Genomic DNA, 17,127 nt, shown 5'->3' on the forward strand with positions numbered 1-17,127 from the left:
TGGCAGGTGGACAGGGCTGGGCTGGGAGGGGGCGGGGTATTATGATTCCACCATCTCCCAGTTCCTTCCTTCCTCCTTTGGGGCACTCTCCTTCCTGTGGCAGGCAACTCAGCAACAACCCGGCACTCCCCTGAATGCCGCGCTTGCCAGTTCTGGCTGGTATGACAGGAGTGTCCGTGTGCCAACTATAAAGCAAAGCGTGAGTGATAATACCAGCCAACAAACCCTGGGAAGAAAAGGCGATGCTGACACTGCGCCTGGAGGTTTTTATGCATCACTAAACATACCAGCCACTGACTAGTTTCTTAAAAATCCATGTGTGGGGAGAATCAAACAGGCTGGGTAAGAGCCTGACCCTGCTCTGGGCTCTTTATGCTGCACGAAAAGGATGGAGCAGGCTAAAGGGGACGAAACAATCTGTAAATCTGGTGTAGGGAGGATTTCCCTGATGCAAGCATTGCAGGGACTGCCAGAACCCTTTGCAAGCCCCGGCATAGCACATGTACTTGAAGGGGCAGGGCAGCAAGCAGTGCTGTAGAGATCCCAGGAACTACTGTGAACTATTATAGGGCAGCCCAGAGACACAGCCATGACTTGAGAAGTTATGTCTAGGGCCAGCAACACAAGATTTCGGCTGGTGGCTTAGCACTACTTTAGTATCTCTCTCTCTCTCTCACACACACACACACACACACACACACACTCTCTCTCTCTCTCTCTCTCACACACACACACACACACTCTCTCTCTCTCTCTCTCACACACACACACACACACACTCTCTCTCTCTCTCTCTCTCACACACACACTCTCTCTCTCTCTCTCTCTCTCTCTCTCACACACACACACACACTCTCTCTCTCGCTCTCGCTCTCTCTCTCTCTCTCTCTCTCACACACACACACACACTCTCTCTCTCTCGCTCTCTCTCTCTCTCTCTCACACACACACACTCTCTCTCTCTCTCTCACACACACACACTCTCTCTCTCTCTCTCTCTCACACACACACTCTCTCTCTCTCTCTCTCTCTCTCTCTCTCTCTCACACACACACACACACATGGAATTTGAGTTCTGTGCTCTCAGAGGCCCAATGCAGAATCTCACCCACAGGGTGTGTCTATAATTAATTTGAAGAGACTGTATTTTAAAAAGGCAGGTCCCTCAGCTGCGATGGGTAGATGACCTCTTGAGTTCTATTCCAGAGCCACATTTGTGATTTGTTTTTCAGAGTGTGGATGAACTCTGTGTACAGGAAAACCCCTGTACACAGGCTGACCCCCTACTACCGCCAAACCTAATCATTACTATTCACACAGGGAGCCGTGGTGCCGGTCTGAATCAGCCCTTCTGTGAGCCTGGAATGGACCTTTTATTGCTGACTCCCAACAGAAACGTAATGGCCCTGTTTTGGAAAGTTAAGATCTGAACGTGAGAAATATGGAGCACCCACAACTCCCGCTGTCTTCCCAGGGCTGAATCCTAAGGCAAGGCCTCTGACTCTTTTAGTAAAATACGGTGATACTGAAAAATGTTGAGTAGTGAGGGGGGGAAGGGGGTACTGAAAGCTCCCTGTCTGCCCTATCCCTCTCCTGGCTGAGGCAGGGAGCCAGGCTCTGTCTCTGGAAAGGGGGACCAGGACAGGGGTAAGAGAAGGAGGCCATAGGTGGAGATGGGTGTTGGACCAGGAGCAAAGCCCGGTGCAGGGACCAACAGCTGGTACCAACGTGCGTGGCCAAAAGCAGAGCCCTGGCCATGGGGCTGGGGGCAGGGCCTGGAGAGTGGAGCCATGACAGCAGGGAGCCAGGCACAGGGCCCCGGGCATGGTGCCAGTGGCTGGGGAGTGGGACAGAGGGCCCAGATCAGAGCCCTGCATGCAGGATTAGGAGTGGGGCAGGCCATAGGAGTGAGGGAGGGAGCCTAGCACAGAGCCAGCAACCAGGATCCAAGCCCCAGGTGAGGTGAGGTGTTGAGGAGTAGTGTGTGGGTGGAAGGCCAGTAGCTGGGCACAAGTGTGGGAAGCACCCCCAGCTTTCATGCAGGGACCCAGCAGCTGGGGAGCAGGGCACAAGGCCAGTAGCAGGCAGTACCCCCTTCACCGCTACTTACCACACCTCTGGTAAAATAGGGGAACACTCTGGCCATCAAAAGAGCTTCTAGGAGGGTTTGGAATTTAATCTCCATTTCTCATGTGGTTGCAACAGACCAGTTTACAAAGAATTAACCCAGCCTGCCAGCACCTCTGAGTGTCAGAGCTCAGGATACTGCTTTATCAGCCGTCCTTTGCCTTGACTCGGCTGAGTACTTAGTTAATAGAACACAGTCAGCCCCCATCCTCAGCTGGCCTGGCCTATCTCTCAAGGCCTATCTATTGTGTAATTCATTGTCAATCCAGCAGTTTTTCCCTAGAATTTTTCAAGAGGGATGTGTAGTACCAAAGTGCAATTTTACTATATGATTGATCTGAATCATGAGTATATTGCTTTGTCATCAACAGTATATTGACACCACTGTTTTAAGACAATGAGCATTAAAGGCACTTGGCATGGTTCTAACTGGAAACAGATTTAAAAAACAAACCTCCAACAGATTTCAATGACATTTTTGTTTACAATTTATGCACAAATAACAGCCTCGGGGTTTTTTGGCCCTCTGAGTACTGATTTGCTGATAAAGGGGCCTCTGGGCCAAACAAGAATAAGATGTGAATGGGATACTTATTCACTGTAACCTTACAGCACACAGTGTGCCCAGGGTTTTGTACCAAGTTTATCGCTGGCTGATTTCCATTGTAATAACTGTCATTGAAAATCTTTTTTTAAAAAGGAGTCTAAGCATTTAATATAGCTTTCATTTTAACCCCTTCTTCCTTTTCCCTTGTAACCCCTTATTCCTTTTCCCTTTAGATGTATAATAGTTTTAATAGGCAAAATCCCTGGCTGCCATTGTTTTTCACTCATATTATAGAGTCTTAAGTGTTCCTTTGGGGAGGGGGAGAAGTAATAGTTAGTCGATAGTTAAGTAATAGTTAGAATCAAACTTCAACCACACTCCCTTAACTGTTTCCTTTAAGAAAAAACAAGCCAAACACACATGGAAGCGGAAAGGAAAAGTTTATTGTTATGCCAAATATGACTTTACCAAAAGCCTTGAAAATCTCTTATCATGGTTCCTTTCACTTAAACAAACCAGCTAGTACCAGTCTGTTTGTCTCCAACTTTTGCTGACTTTCCTAAACAATTTTCTGGAACTGCCCAAGTTGGCCTTTTTTTCAACCTTGGGCACCTCAGAGCACAGGATTTTGCACACCACCACAGATCTTCATTCTTCCTACTTCCTAGTCCACACTCTTCAATGTATTCCCTCACTATGCCGGGCTGGGCCCAACGCTGGGCTACAACATAACAGAACTAGCGGCTCACCAGTACAGAAGAGCATTTCCAGGTCCACAGCAGTGCCCTGCTGCAGAGACAAGAGAGCTGTTGCTTTTTTAATGAATCATGTGACTTCTGGTGTTATCCCTGCACTGCCACTCGCCTCTCAGCTGTCCCTCATTTTGTGGAACATCACTCAGGTTGTAGTACCAAAGTTCCTAGTGTTCCACACCAATTTGGGTCTCAGTTCTGTAATTTCTGCCATGATGGGTGAATTGCTATGCTCACACACAAAGAATTGCAGTATCAGGGCCAAAACTCTCCTTCCTTGTTATTATTGCAAACAATTTACAGCCCCCGCTAAAAGCAAAGCAACTGAAGATACAGAAAGAAGAGCGACATGAGAGGAAGGAATCTCCCAGAATGAATCATTTCATACAAGGTTGTTTGCTTTTGTGGAGCCCTCTTGCTGGGTATTTGTCAAAAACTGGGTCTCACATTCAGCCCTTGGCAGGTCCAGAGGTGAGCTGGGCAACATTCAGAATTTCCAGTGGAAGGGAAATTCCAAAAGGACGTCCCTGTTGGAAAAATCAAAATGTTTTGATTTAATTTTTTGGAAGGGGAATGGAGCCCCAACTCCCAAGGACCCTGCATGCAGCACTGAGGGACTCTCCAAACCAAAGTCAGAGGTAGCTCAAAAAGTTGCCCAGAATTAGGGGCAGATAGGGAATTGGGGGCAGCCCAAAGGCCTCCTGGGAATCAGAGAAGTCCCTGTCACAACAGACAGCATGGACAGCGGGTGAAAGCCCAGCTGAGAAAGAGCAGCCACAACCCCACCCTTTCCGCCCCTTCTGCCCAAGGCCCCACCCCTGGAGCCAAGCCCCGCCCACCCCTAGCCTGATCCTTCCTGGCCACGTGGAGGGCTGGGCATGCTGCAACCTTGGCCTTGCCCTCCCTGGTGGCAAGGGAGCAATGCTGTCACGCTGCAGCCCCAGCTTCCCCCGCTGGTGGCCCAGCCTTTGTCGCTTGGGCGTGTAGGCAGTTTTACCAGCTTCCAATGGCAGGGAGTCTAGAAGCCCTGAGAGCTTTGGTTTCCAGAGCTGCCAAGCTCCTGGCTGCAAGACAGGAAGCCTGGAAGCCCCAGAGGTTCGCAGCCCCCAGGCAGTTTACATGACAGAGCTGTCTCGGAGCCAGCCATGTACCCTGGAAGTCCAGGCTGGCAGGAAACCAGGCAGGTTTCAGTGGGAATTCACCAAAACCGAAACATTTCCACCAACCGGCATTCTCCCGTGAAAAATGCTTGTATTGGGAAAATGCCAGCCTGTTCTAGCTGAGAGCCAGGCTAACTGCACAGCCATTTGTTTTCCTCTCACGTGTATGGTTTAGCTCCAAATTCAGCATTAATGGATTAAACTGTTCCCAAAATGGACTTTTAGCCACAGGACTCTTTTGAGAAAGGTTTATTTGAAAAGTATTTTCCTGGTCAGTTCTTTTGTTGCGTTCTCGCCCTAAACTGCTCTATTTCTGAACGCCTCGGTTATAAAGTCCCACGTGGAAAGTTTCACCATGAAACTGCTGCCAGACTGTCAGCCAGACTGGCTCTAGAACAGTGGTCTCCAACCTTTTTACACCCAAGATCACTTTTTAAGTCTCAGAACAGGTGAAGATCTACTGCCCCGCCCCTTCCTTGAAGCTCCGCCTACATTACATGAGGAAATCTAATGTAAATGCACTGCGCAGGTGCGCAGCTCAGAGAGGGCTCAAGAGCTACTCTTGGAGCCCCTGAGATCTACCGGTAGATCGCGATCTATTGGTTGGTGACCACGGCTCTAGAAGGTGTTGTGAGAGTGATATTTGTGAGTTGAGTCAAGTTACTGTAACTGTAGCTGTGCAGGAACAAACATGGAATCTGCATTGCCTTGATGGTACCAAGCATTAAAACCTTCCTACTCTTGGGCTCCAATCCCAGTACACTTCATTTGCCTCAGTGTGACATGGGAGTGTGCAAGGCATGCACAATTGAGCCCTTTATGACTTTGCGTTTACCTAGGGCCTGGTCTTGGAAACTGTTATTCATGGGGCTCCCTGGTCTAGCTCACTGAACTCAGTGGCGAGGAGTCCTGTGGCACCTTATAGACTAACTGAAGTGTAGGAGCATAAGCTTTCGTGGGCAAAGACCCACTTCATCAGATGGGTCTTTGCCCACGAAAGCTTATGCTCCTACACTTCAGCTAGTCTATAAGGTGCCACAGGACTCCTTGCCGCTTTTGCAGATTCAGACTAACACGGCTACCCCTCTGATACTGAACTCAGTGGGACAGTAATAGAGATGTAGCCGTGTTAGTCTGGTTTTGCTGAAACAAAAGACAGGACTATGCAGCACTTTAAAGACTAACAAGATGGTTTATTAGGTGATGAGCTTTCGTGGGCCAGACCCACTTCCTCAGCTCAAATTGTGGAAGAAAATTGGCAGCTGCAGAGTTAGTCACATCAGGCCCTTAATCTCAGAAGTTTTCAGAGGAAGGGTTGGTTTTGCAGTATTGGATCATCTTATAGTAGAAATCACTTTAATAGAGGATTTATTCAGGGCCAACTGTGTAGCTATAAGGTAAGAAAATTCTTATTCTAATTCCCACTCTCCTCAACTTTTATAAGCAGCAAAACAGAAAATTGGCTCTGGCTTGCCTGGATCATTGTACACATTCAAAGAACAGCCCCTCTATTCATTTGTTAAGACTGATATATATATATATATATATATATATATATATTACTGTACTTAGGGGATGATAAAGGGATCCCCTAGGGATGATGTACTGTAGTTTTGTGAACAAAGCATCCGTGTCATATTTCAAAGTAAAACATTTACATCTTTTACAGATTGGGTTGTGTTAACCTTTCAAATAATGTTGTCCCATCAATTCAATTCCAGAATTCTTTGACCAAACGTATTTCATTCTTTAAATATTTTGAAAGAATCATACTTTTTAAAAAAAGGGTCAAACAAACACTACTGCATAGCCAAAATGGCAGACCTCTGAATATTATTATTAGCAGTATTACCATAAAGTCGAGGAGCCTCAGTCATAGAATAGGACCTCTTCTTACCCTCTCCAGGATGGCTGAACAAAATAACTAACTAACAATTACAGGTTTAACTTTAAGTCCTGGCTGATGACAGATTGTTACAGAAAGTTCTCTTTTTACTGTTGCAGGTGAACTAGATCAAACTTATCCATAGTGCAACTTGATTGTAGTTGCTACATTGACACCAGTCATGGGTTTGGCCTCTCTTTAAAAGCAATCCTTGCAAAGAACAACTTATGTCTGACTTGAGAATGGTATGTCGATGTATGTCAGATGAGCATTGTCTGTATATTCCTGCCCTTCACAGGACTGGTTTTAATCAAAACAATCTATGAAGCTCCTGTATCACAGGATGATTTTTAAAAGTAAACTAAACAACTAAGATTCATAACCCTAAATAAACCTAAATATTGCAAAACTCTCGGCTTCACTAGAACTATCAAAATATGCACCTTGGTGGAAACAAAAGTGGAGCTTACTGCACTGTAACCTCAGAACTGATCCACTAATCGGTTGCTCCACTAATTCAGATTCCAGATACCAGCAGCTCACTGGAATTTTGTTCTTCCTTTTCCATCAGTGTCAGGTTCAAACCTTTCAGAGTTTAGATTTAAAACCAAAGACCCCAGGCAAAATTCCTTAAAAAACTTAAAAATTCCTATGTTTTACTTGGTGGTGTGTTGAAAATATGAATAATGGAATGTTTCTAATTTGGTATTTAAAAAAATACACATGAAATAGTTTGGATCCAGTATATGCCACTACTAAACTCAGATTCAAATGAATACTCTTATGCCCACCTAGGAGTGTTTGGAGCATTTACTGATGTCCAGTGTATTTTGAATAGCAGAGAGAATCAGTAAGCCTAGTAGCATATATAATCATCTCTGAAATGCAAGTTGTCCAGCCTCCCTTTGCAGATAAGACATGAAATACCCTTACATGAGCATTCTATAAGGCTTCTTATAATGCAGTTCCTTAGGTCTGACAGTCTGGGCAATGACAAGTGTGAAATCAGATTGCTGTGGTTTTACTTATTAATGCTGAAAACCCTTTAAAAACACAGTGGAAATGATACCTACTAGGACCAATTTCATCCTTGGCGTAAACTGTGTTATTATGAAATCAGCGATGCTATGCCAGAGATACCTTTGGCTTGTTGCATTTTTTAAAGGTACCTGTCAATTTAAAACTCAGGCAGGGGTCAATCAGGAAATGGATGGTGGGGCTCATTGTTCTGGGTAGGGCTGCTGGAGCTCCAGGACAAGCAGCACTGCCCTGTATTTCTATCGCTTCAGGGGGTAGCCGAGTTAGTCTGTAACAGGATAAACAACAAATGGTCTTGTAGCGCTTTAGAGACTAACAAAACATGTAGATGGCATCATGAGCTTTCATGGGCACAGCCCACTTTTTCAGATGACCAGAGTGTTGGATATCCAGGACCAAAATAAATATGGGAAAAGGAGGGGAGTGGAAAAAGGAAAAAATGGGAGTGGGGAGCAAGAAGAGGCAGTGGATTAAAAAATACATACATGTAGGCTGTGTCTAGACTGGCAAGTTTTTCCGCCAAATCATCTGATTTTACGGAAAAACTTCCCAGCTGTCTACACTGGAGGTTTGAATTTCCGCAAGAGCACTGACGATCTCGTGTAAGATCGTCAGTGTTCTTGCAGAAATACTGTGCTGCTCCTGTTTGGGAAAAGCCCTCTTGCGCAATTCATTTCTGCAAGAGGGCCAGTGTAAACTGCACAGTAAGGCTACGTCTACATTGGCCCCTTTTCCGGAAGGGGCATGGTAATTTTTGAAATCGCAATAGAGAAATGCGCGGGGGATTTAAATATCCCCCGCGGCATTTAAATAAAAATGTCCGTCGCTTTTTTCCGGCTTTTAGAAAAGCCGGAAAAGAGCGTCTACACTGGCCCCGATCCTCCGGAAAAAGCGCCCTTTTCCGGAGGATCGGGGCCAGTGTAGATGCTCTTTTCCGGCTTTTCTAAAAGCCGGAAAAAAGCGACGGACATTTTTATTTAAATGCCACGGGGGATATTTAAATCCCCCGCGCATTTCCCTATTGCGATTTCAAAAATTACCATGCCCCTTCCGGAAAAGGGGCCAATGTAGACGAGCCCTAATGGTTTCCGCAAAAAAGCTCCAATCACAAAAATGGCGATCGGGGCTTTTTTGCGGAAAAGTGTGTCTAGATTGGCCACGGACGCTCTTCCACAAAAAGTGCTTTTGTGAAAAAGTGTCCTGCCAATCTAGACGCGATTTTCCGAAAATGCTTTTAACGGAAAACTTTTCCGATAAAAGCATTTTTGGAAAATCATGCCAGTGTATATGTAGACGTAGATTGTAGTGGGTTTTTCACCCTTAGACCCTTAGGTAGGATGTCCATCTGTTTGCACTTGGAAAGGAAGATGATGTCCATTTGGATCTGTGCAAGTTTCTTTGTGAAGTTGATGGATTTCCACTCAATATGGCTGAATGCAGTGCCTTGCATGTTCTGAATTTTGACTAAGTACCTGTTCAGGTACACTGGAGAGGAGGCCTGAAACAGACCTAGTGCAAGCTGTTCTTTATGCTGGAGATAAGAAGAAAGAACACCAGGTTCTATTGCTTATTGAACACTGGGATACTCCATTAACGCTTGGCATTTTAAGCATCTAGGTAAATGTCTGTCTCCTGAGTACAGTGAGACATCTTCTGGCAAAGGGTAGGCAGTGCTGCTTGTGCAAGTTGTTGTAATGAAGTGCCATTAAAGTAAACGTCATCTGCATGTGGCAGTGTAGTAAAGACAACTGCTGGAGTTTCCCTCACTTTTTTTCTCCTCCCTTCCCTTGTTTTTAGTCTGAGGAACCGCTTCTTTCTCCGATGAGGATGGTCTGCGACCACTAGCTGGTGGCCTGTGCCAAGATGAACGAACGTAAGTGTTGCATCAGTGCTTATTGAACGGCTCTTTAGTAGCATTAGCTCCCCAAAGACAGGAATGGGGAAAAAAAGGTGACAGATTCAGAGTCACAGATGGAAAGTTTTCGGTGCTTTAAATTGCCCTCCCTCCTGAGTGGGACATCCCATCACACAAATGAACAACATGGAATAACACTGGCTAGTTCATAGAATCATAGAATCATAGAATAATAGGACTGGAAGGGACCTCGAGAGGTCATCGAGTCCAGCCCCCCGCCCTCAAGGCAGGATCAAGCTCCGTCTACACCATCCCTGACAGATGTCTATCTAACCTGTTCTTAAATATCTCCAGAGAGGGAGATTCCACCACCTCCCTTGGCAATTTATTCCAATATTTGACCACCCTGACAGTTAGGAATTTTTTCCTAATGTCCAATCTAAACCTCCCCTGCTGCACTTTAAGCCCATTACTCCTTGTCCTGTCCTCAGAAACCAAGAGGAACAAATTTTCGCCTTCCTCCTTGTGACACCCTTTTAGATATTTGAAAACCGCTATCATGTCCCCCCTTAATCTTCTTTTTTCCAAACTAAACAAGCCCAGTTCATGAAGCCTGGCTTCATAGGTCATGTTCTCTAGACCTTTAATCATTCTTGTCGCTCTTCTCTGTACCCTTTCCAATTTCTCCACATCTTTCTTGAAATGTGGCGCCCAGAACTGGACACAGTACTCCAGCTGAGGCCTAACTAGTGCAGAATAGAGCGGCAGAATGACTTCACGAGTTTTGCTTACAACACACCTGTTGATACAACCTAGAATCATATTTGCTTTTTTTGCAACAGCATCACACTGTTGACTCATATTCAACTTGTGGTCCACTATGACCCCTAGATCCCTTTCCGCCATGCTCCTTCCTAGACAGTCGCTTCCCATCTTGTATGTATGGAACTGATTGTTCCTTCCTAAGTGGAGCACTTTGCATTTCTCTTTATTAAACCTCATCCTGTTTACCTCTGACCATTTCTCTAACTTGCTAAGGTCATTTTGAATTATGTCCCTATCCTCCAAAGAAGTCGCAACCCCACCCAGTTTGGTATCATCTGCAAACTTAATAAGAGTACTCTCTATCCCAATATCTACATCATTGATGAAGATATTGAATAGTACGGGTCCCAAAACAGACCCTTGAGGAACTCCACTTGTTATCCCTTTCCAGCAGGATTTAGAACCGTTAACAACAACTCTCTGACTACGGTTATCCAGCCAATTATGCACCCACCTTATCGTGGCCCTATCTAAGTTATATTTGCCTAGTTTATCAATAAGAATATCATGCGAGACCGTATCAAATGCCTTACTAAAGTCTAGGTATATGACATCCACCGCTTCTCCCTTATCCACAAGGCTCGTTATCTTATCAAAGAAAGCTATCAGATTAGTTTGGCATGACTTGTTCTTCACAAACCCATGCTGGCTATTCCCTATCACTTTATTACTTTCCAAGTGTTTGCATACGATTTCCTTAATTACCTGCTCCATTATCTTCCCTGGGACAGACGTTAAACTGACCGGTCTATAATTTCCTGGGTTGTTCTTATTCCCCTTTTTATAGATGGGCACAATATTTGCCCTTTTCCAGTCTTCTGGAATCTCCCCTGTCTGCCATGATTTTTCAAAGATCATAGCTAAAGGCTCAGATACCTCCTCTATCAGCTCCTTGAGTATCCTGGGATGCATTTCATCAGGACCTGGTGACTTGCTGACATCTAACTTTCCTAAGTGATTTTTAACTTGTTCTTTGTGTATCCTATCTTCTAAACTTACCCTCTCTCTGCTTGTATTCACTACGTTAGGCACACCTCCAGACTTCTCGGTGAAGACCGAAACAAAGAAGTCATTGAGCATCTCCGCCATTTCCAAGTTCCCTGTTACTGCTTCTCCCTCCTCGCTAAGCAGTGGGCCTACCCTGTCCTTGGTCTTCCTCTTGCTTTTAATGTATTTATAAAAGGTCTTCTTGTTTCCCTTTATGCCTGTAGCTAGTTTGATCTCATTTTGTGCCTTTGCCTTTCTAATCTTGCCCCTGCATTCCCGTGTTGTTTGCCTATATTCATCCTTTGTTAGTTGTCCTAGTTTCCATTTTTTATATGACTCCTTTTTTATTTTGAGATCATGCAAGATCTCCTTGTTAAGCCAAGCTGGTCTTTTGCCATATTTTCTATCTTTCCTACACAGCGGAATTGTTTGCTTTTGGGCCCTTAACAACGTCCCTTTGAAATACTTCCAACTCTCCTCAGTTGTTTTTCCCTTCAGTCTTGCTTCCCATGGGACCTTACCTACAAGTTCTCTGAGCTTATCAAAATCTGCCTTCCTGAAATCCATAACCTCAATTGTGCTGGTCTCCCTCCTACATTTCCTTAAGATCATGAACTCTATTATTTCGTGATCACTGTCCCCTATACTGTCTTCCACTTTCAAGTTCTCAACTAGTTCCTCCCTATTTGTTAAAACCAAATCCAGAACAGCTTCTCCTCTGGTAGCTTTTTCAACCTTCTGAAACAGAAAGTTGTCTCCAATGCAGTCCAGAAACTTATTGGATAGCCTGTGCCTCGCTGTGTTAGTTTCCCAACATATGTCTGGATAGTTGAAGTCCCCCATCACCACCAAATCTTGGGCTTTGGATAGTTTTGTTAATTGTTTAAAAAAGGCCTCATCCACCTCTTCCACCTGGCTAGGTGGCTTGTAGTAGACTCCTAGCATGATATCACCCTCGTTTTTTACCCCTTTTAGCTTAACCCAGAGACTCTCTACACAGCTATCTCCTACGTTCATCTCCACTTCAGTCCAAGTGTGTACATTTTTAATATACAAGGCAACCCCTCCTCCCTTTTTTCCCTGTCTGTCCTTCCTGAGCAAGCCGTACCCTTCCATACCAATATTCCAATCGTGCGTCCCATCCCACCAGGTTTCTGTAATACCAATGATATCATAGTTGTATTTATTGGTTAGCAATTCCAGTTCTTCCTGCTTATTACCCATACTTCTCGCATTTGTATATAGGCATCTAAGATACTGATTTGATCTTGCCTCCCTGTTGTGCCCTGACCCTCCTTTCTCCTTGCCATTATAGGCCGTAGTCCCCCCCATTTCCAACCCATCTCCCAGTCCCGCACATTCAGCACTTAACAGCACTTTAGTTCAAGTAACAACAGCCAGGAAGCCACACCCACCCTTCCACATACTTGGCGCAACCACTGCCCAGCCTACAGCAATTTTACTCAAGCGAACTTTGATCTAGCTAGATGTGCTGCAATTGCTGCAAGGCGTGCTGACTGCAGCATAGGCAAACAGTTCGCATTAGAAAAGCCTTCCGCAGATGCAGGACTGGTAGAATTTTCAGTATCCAGGCTGGTAGGTACATTCTTATTCTTCACTTATGTTGCAGCACTTAGAGGTGTGCTAAGCGCTTCACACACAACACAGAAAGACCCAGCCCCTTCCAAAAGAGCTCCTAATATGAAATTAGACACAACCCAAGCAGTGATGGTAACAGACTCTAGACCCGGTTGAGGATGGACCAGAGTAATGCCAGCATGAGTAATGCTGCTGAGTGTACAGAATGGGCACGTCTTGGTTTATTGTTTTAATGTGTACATGTAAAATGTGTTTGGGGAAAACAATTGACTCCCTTACAGTGGGTCACAGAGAAGAACTGAATTTTTAGGCGTTTCTGCGTTCATTCTTGGTTTTGTAAAGCACCAAGAAGCATGAGACTTGTGATACTATACAACACTCAATAAGCAATTACAACAAATAACCCCAGGAGAAGGCATTTGCAGAAGAGCCTCCATCTTACCTGGAAGGGCTGTTGGGGTTTAAAAAAAGTGCTTGGCTCTTGTATTTGTCTAACTCTGTAAAAATCCAGCCTAGCCCAATTTCTGAGCAGGTTCAGATAGAACAGATGCTGCATGGGGTTCTTTTTATCTCCATGATAAACAACACCATGCCATGGAGCACACTGCAAATCCCTCCTGGCTAACAAGTGCATATATTTTTAATTCGTTCAGATTTTGTGTCCTGGCAGCTGTTGCACTATTCACTAAGCCAGTATTCTACGATGGTTTTTGTGGCTGTTGAATGATCTAACCAGTGTGATAAAATGTACCCTGAGCTTTGGGCAATAGTGTTTTCGATTCTTTTCTCTCCCCTACACGTCAGTTTATTCATTCCTCCTTACTCGACTTTGTTTTTTTATCATTCCACCCAGAGTGGAATTCAGCTGCCACAACAAAGTGGGGAGTTCACTTTCAGTTAATTTGACCTCCCCTGTGAGAGATCCCAGGGCTTCTTATTAAGCTCAGCGAGAAGCTGGTCCAGGGTAGGCAGAGAAAATAATGTCCACCCTGTTTATCCCATGGTTCACGTGCTGAGGGAAGAGCCACATAAAATAAAGGAAAGAAGAAAGAGAGACTAAGAAAAGCTCCAACCCAGAGAGAAATCACAATCCCCTAGTTAAAATATTCTAAGAAATGCACATTTTTTTCAGGGTATCTTTGCTTTTCTGTTGCTTTTTTTCCTGTGCTCTTCTGGGCACTTCTCCCCATTCCCCAGCTAGATTGCCTCAGCCCACAGCCCATGATTTATCAGTACCCCATCCCTCCTGTACACAATCTCTGGCCACAGAGAGTCATAGGTCTTTAAGGCCAAAAGGGACCATTATGATATGTCCCATCACACTCTGTTCAGCCAGTGTTACCAACCTGGATGACCTCCCAGCCATCTCCAGCGTCATCCTTGTTTCCCCACCATGCACATTGAAGCATGAAACCCTCTACCCAAATGTGGCCTGTCAAGCCATGCTCCTCCTCATATTCAAGTCTCTCCTTGACACCCTCTTCTGCACCACAAAAAGTGAGTTGACCCCAATAACAATTATTTTTGGGAAATGGACTGAGCTGCCAAGATACATTAACCCACTGAATCGCCATTGCTGTAACTTTCTCTCTCTCTTTCCCCAGTTCCCCTCCTTCCCTTTGTTACCCCCATTTAGCACGTCATATCCCAAATTAGCTTGCTAGATCTTAAAGACAAAGGCAGGGCCAACCTTAGACATGGGCTACTCGGTGGCCATCCAGTTCACCTGGTGGCTAAGGGGGCACCGTACTGCAGTGCAAAGGGGAGCACTGCTAATATGGGGCCTGAAACTGTTGCTCCGTGGGGGGCCCTCCCTGCTTCCCCCCAGCAGAGGAACATGGATGGTGGGCAAGCAGAGACACATGTTCCTCTATGCCCCTGAGGGGGCTGTGAGGGAGAAGTGAGGAGCAACCACAGCAACCTACCTGGGCTGTGTTGAGAAGCATCAGAAGCTGCTGCTCTTGTGCCCTCTCCTTGTGCAGGCCAGGAGGGGGTTAGGGTTAGGGTGCATGGAGCATTTGGGATTGCTCCTCGCTTCTCCCCTCATGGCCCCCTGGGAAAGTGAGGAAACAGCATTCAAGGGGGCACCAAGCAGCCATGCCAGCTGCTCTGTGCGTCCATATCCATTTCCCCACATGGGCTCAGGATGGGAGTGCGGGGATTACGGGTGCAGAAGCACAGTGTAGGGGTTCAAGGTAAGGGGTGGGGCACGGGGGAGAGCAGGAGTTAGAGTGAGGGAGGGTGAGGAGCCCACAGGAGCCAGGGCACACCCAGAGGGTCCAGGGCAAACGTGAGAAGGGAGGGGGCTCCATGGGACTCAGGGCTGTTAAAATACAAGTTCACCCCAGGTGCCATTTACCTTAAGTCCAGCCCTTGGCAAAGGTGATGATGGGCCAGCATGTGAGGCCCAGCCATGCTGAAGGTGAAACAAAGACCCATGGTGTATTGGTGTAGAAGAGACTCTAAGCCACCCGTCCTCTCTAGCCCCAGCGCGCTTTAGAGAAGGTTCCAGGTTGCTGTAAGCTACTAGAGCTTCACGATCCCCTAGGGACAGCTTCACCTGTTGGGATCTGGCAGAGAAGCATGTGCTTTAGCTCCACCCACTTCTGCCAGCCTATATTGGGATGCCAGGGGTTGCAGATCAGATGGCAGAGAGCCAGCTCCATAAGGCTTTACACCACCATGGAATTCCCTTAGAACTAGGCCCTACAAATCTGCAAAGAGCCATGTGCAATTTGTGGGGCATTGTTATAAATATAACTAATAACTATTCATCCTGGCTCTTTGTACTCAGTGGCAGGAGAAAGCCAAGAAATGCCAGCTGCTCCTCGCCTGATCCTGGTAATGGGATCTGTGTTTAGAGAACTCACAATCTGTCTGGGAAAAGTGATGAACAACATCCTTATACCAGGTCAGTTAACTTGAGCCAATTATTGTTTACCCAGCTGCACCGAGTCTTAAGAAGCCCCTTCAGATCAATGAGCTCCATTGCATTTTGCAGCGGCCTGTCTCTATTTTTGGTTCTGAAATATCATTTCCCCTTATCGACTTACCCTTCAATATACCAGAGTGAATGGGACTGGGAACACCATAGCAGGTAGTAACGCTGAGCTGCCAACATCACTGAGGAAATAGTAGTTACATCCATTTTCAGGGGAAATTCAGTAATAGCAGGAGGAAAAAGACATTTCCCTTGCTTGACATTCCCCTCTCCCTCCCCACCCCCCTTCCCCAGTCAGGTTTTCAGACAGTTTATGAGTCCTGAAGTAACAGGGCAATTTACTCATTGTTGCATTATATTTCAGGTATTTGCAGACAAATTAATGATTAATCCTTGTTATGGAGATTAGTCAAATACTGACTCAGCAAATGTATTACTTCCATGGAATTCTCCCAGTCTTTGGTGGCTTTGTGGAATTGGGTTGGTTACAGGATCTAAGTAGCGATAATTTGGGTCGTTACTATACAGAGCTTCGGTTTAAAAAATAATACAATAAGCATAATTTTACAGCTTTGAGAACATGGCTAAAAATCCAGCTGCCAATGGGAGTGGATGTTAGGCAGCATCAAAGCTCTAAGAGCCAGCAGGAGTGTTTGTTTATATTTGGCATAGATTGAAGGAATGATTATCTGGGCTGAGGGACCATACAATGGTCAGGACTTTGGACTGTTTTTCAGACTCTCTTGGGTTGACCTGGTGAGTGGAATTGTTAACATTCTAGCTGAAACAAAAATGCTTACACTGCAGAGGCTGCAAAAGATAATAGAGCAATGTGGATTGTTTCACAAATCGGGCCCATTCATATGCAATGTCTTCTAATACAACCAAATGTGAAGTTATAGATCTAGGAGGAAGGTATGTAGCCCATATACATAGATTGGGAGACTGTAGCTTGGAAAGCGGGGATTCTAAAAATAATTTAGGAATCAAAATGGTCAAGTATCGAAACGTAAGTGCCCAGTGTGATACTGTGACCTAAAAAATGGTCAGTGCAATCCTTGGATCTATAAAGAAGGCAGTAGAAGTAAACAGGTAGTTTTTCCTTTATACAAGGGATTGCGAGGCCCCACTGTGAAAATTTTTGTTGTCCACATTTAGAAATCTCGAAAAAATGGAAAGATGAAAAGAAGAGCCATACAAATAATTTGAGGAGTAAAAAAAATGCCTTACAGTGCAAGACTTAACAAGCTCAATCTGAAGATTGAGAAGTGACTTGATTTTAGTGTAAGTATCCTCAGCGAGAGAAAAAAACAGTAGTAAAGGTCTTTTTAAAAGTAGGTCAGGAAGGCATAACAACAACCAGAGCTGGAAGCTGAAGACAGGCAAATGGAAATTAGAAATAAGGCACACA

At 45.2% G+C, this 17,127-nt stretch overlaps 1 long non-coding RNA gene across 1 annotated transcript; it reads right to left on the reverse strand.

Moving 5' to 3' along the window:
- Window positions 1-3,097: 3,097 nt before the first annotated feature.
- LOC142831081 (uncharacterized) lies at window positions 3,098-16,034 on the reverse strand. The gene is made up of 2 exons (XR_012906726.2): window positions 15,829-16,034; window positions 3,098-3,953 (listed from the first exon to the last, which is right to left on the reverse strand). It is a non-coding gene; the product is annotated as an uncharacterized LOC142831081 (long non-coding RNA).
- Window positions 16,035-17,127: the final 1,093 nt, after the last annotated feature.

This window comes from Pelodiscus sinensis, chromosome 1 (assembly GCF_052426305.1).
Source record: "Pelodiscus sinensis isolate ZL-2025 chromosome 1, ASM5242630v1, whole genome shotgun sequence".
Taxonomy (NCBI): domain Eukaryota; kingdom Metazoa; phylum Chordata; order Testudines; family Trionychidae; genus Pelodiscus; species Pelodiscus sinensis.